Raw genomic sequence first — 2,302 nt, 5'->3', positions numbered from 1 at the left:
TATGGCCTCCAATATCCATGTACAAATAGGTTCAAATCGGTTCATAGTTACCCAGCAATAAAAGCGTCGCCAAAAAAGTAATGAAAATGTTCTTTTTGGATCCGGAAGTGGTGCAAAATTGACGCAGAAGCGATGAATTTAACATGGGCTTGCCATAGGACGGAAGTCCTCCATTTCAACAGCCGTTGCACTGAATTTGCATCACTTCTTTAGGTGTGATCCGAATTCAATGTTTTGGATGTAAATTAAAAAATTCTGTGATATTTTGTGAAATAAATAATTTTTATATTTTTTTAATGGATTCTAACGCTTGTCGGAAACATTTGGCCTCAAACATTTTCAAAAATGCACAATTTTTTCAGACTGGATTTAGCATTTTTTTCGACAAAATTTAAATGATTTGTACCATTTTATGAATTTTTACTCTGTTTTTAAGCTATTTGAAGCAAAAAAAAGTTAAAATTTCCCATTAAAAGTATGAAAAAAAAACAAGTTATAAAAAATTGAATTAAGAGACTTCCTGGGTAGTTAAAATAAAGAACATCATTGGAAGTGCATCTTCTGGAAGTGCTTTTTGAGTTGTGCCTTTGCAAGAACTTCCAAAGTTTTTTGCTGGGTATATATAGCCCCCATATAAACGGATCCCCAGATTTGACCTACGGAGCCTCTTGGAGACGCAAATTTCATCCGATTCGGTTGAAATTTGGTACGTGGTACAAACATATGGTCTTTAACAACCATTCAAAAATTACTTCCGGAGCCTCTGGGAGGAGAAAATATTATCCGATTGAGTTGAAATTTTTTATGTTGTGTTACAACCGTGCAAAAGTTAATCCATATCGGTCTATAATCTTACACAGAGAATACAGATTGGTTGTGATAACCGAATTTATTGCCAACCTCCTTTTGGCAGTTGTAGCAACCATCTGTTAGCAGTTGTGACACCCGACAAATTCGGTCGACTCAACCGAATTATGGAAAATCCAACCAATACTATGTATAGAGTTGGTTGTATTAGACGATACAATTGGTCGTTGCTCCTTTCTTTATTTGATTACATCACCCAACTTTACTATCACCTTAACCGAATTGAAAATGATTTTTTCCTCCAGAATATTGTATTTTATTCATAGAAAAGTACAAAAAATTACATTACATTAACAATTAAAAAATATACACCTTTGAAAGTACACCCTCCAGCATGGATTGCAGAATTGACAGGCAATGGTAGTTATATCTTTGGAACTCTTAGTATACAAGTATTTCTAAATGGCGTCATGATGGTATACCATAAAAGGGGATGACATAGCCAGTCTAAAAACGCAACAAATTAAGTCAGAAAATTAGTGTAGAGTTTTAAAAAATAAATAAGAACATACTCGCCACATCACTTCCTTAGGGTTTTCATAGATAAAATACAGACGTGGAGATGAATTTTCCCATTAGAGCCGCTTTAAATTTGTAAAATGGTTCAAACTTTTACCTTTTACCACTATAAAATTGTTCCACATCTAAAACTCGATCCCAAACAATTGAAGATATGAACTGTTTATATGACTCGTAGCAAATATGGTGTACCTAGAACAGTTTCACACTGCGCGAGTTGTTTATGGAAATATTTCATAGGCAATCCACCAAGAGTTCAAATAAACTTAGAACCGGCTGAAAATACTCCGTTTTCAGTTATTATTATTGTTTAAGATTGAAAAGACACGTTTTCCTTCAACATTGAATTATTTTTAACAATATTAATGACATTTAAAAAATATTTCCAAAGGAATTCGGTTGTGAACATCAATAGTAAGTTCTGAATACTAAATGACAGTTATGAAGGTTTTTTAAGGTTGGTTGCGCGTATCGAATTCAATCAAAAATTTTAAAAAGAGAGACATTTAGTTCAGACAACTATTTGACTTGTATTACAAACAAAACTCTATAATAATAATCGTGAAATGGCAGTAGGGACGAATTAAGGTTGTAAATAATGTAAATTGATTGACACAACTGTGATTTCATTGTACATGCAGAATTTTTATTGCAACAATCAATTTTCAACCAATATGTTCTCTGTGTGTATGTAGCCCCATATAAACCGATCTCCAGATTGGCTCTCTAATTACCACGCAACAGTTAATATCGGCTCTTAATTATTTATATGCTCCCTATATATATGCCGATCAAGAACTGAATTATATACGTATTTAATCAGCCTTTTTTTTGTTTTGTCTAATAATATAATTACATCTTTGTATTGTATAATGTGTATATCCCGAACGACTTTGTCCATCCTACATTACTAATT

General features: G+C 32.8%; 1 long non-coding RNA gene across 1 annotated transcript; it reads right to left on the bottom strand.

Moving 5' to 3' along the window:
- Positions 1 to 1,099: 1,099 nt before the first annotated feature.
- LOC142228012 (uncharacterized) lies at positions 1,100 to 1,728 on the bottom strand. Its single transcript, XR_012720038.1, has 2 exons — positions 1,380 to 1,728; positions 1,100 to 1,314 (listed from the first exon to the last, which is right to left on the bottom strand). It is a non-coding gene; the product is annotated as an uncharacterized LOC142228012 (long non-coding RNA).
- Between the last annotated feature and the right edge of the window lie 574 nt (positions 1,729 to 2,302).

This window comes from Haematobia irritans, chromosome 3 (assembly GCF_050003625.1).
Source record: "Haematobia irritans isolate KBUSLIRL chromosome 3, ASM5000362v1, whole genome shotgun sequence".
Classification (NCBI taxonomy): Eukaryota; Metazoa; Arthropoda; class Insecta; order Diptera; family Muscidae; genus Haematobia; species Haematobia irritans.
Note: the sequence above shows the minus strand (reverse complement) of the source record. Positions and strands in the feature narration are given on the sequence as shown.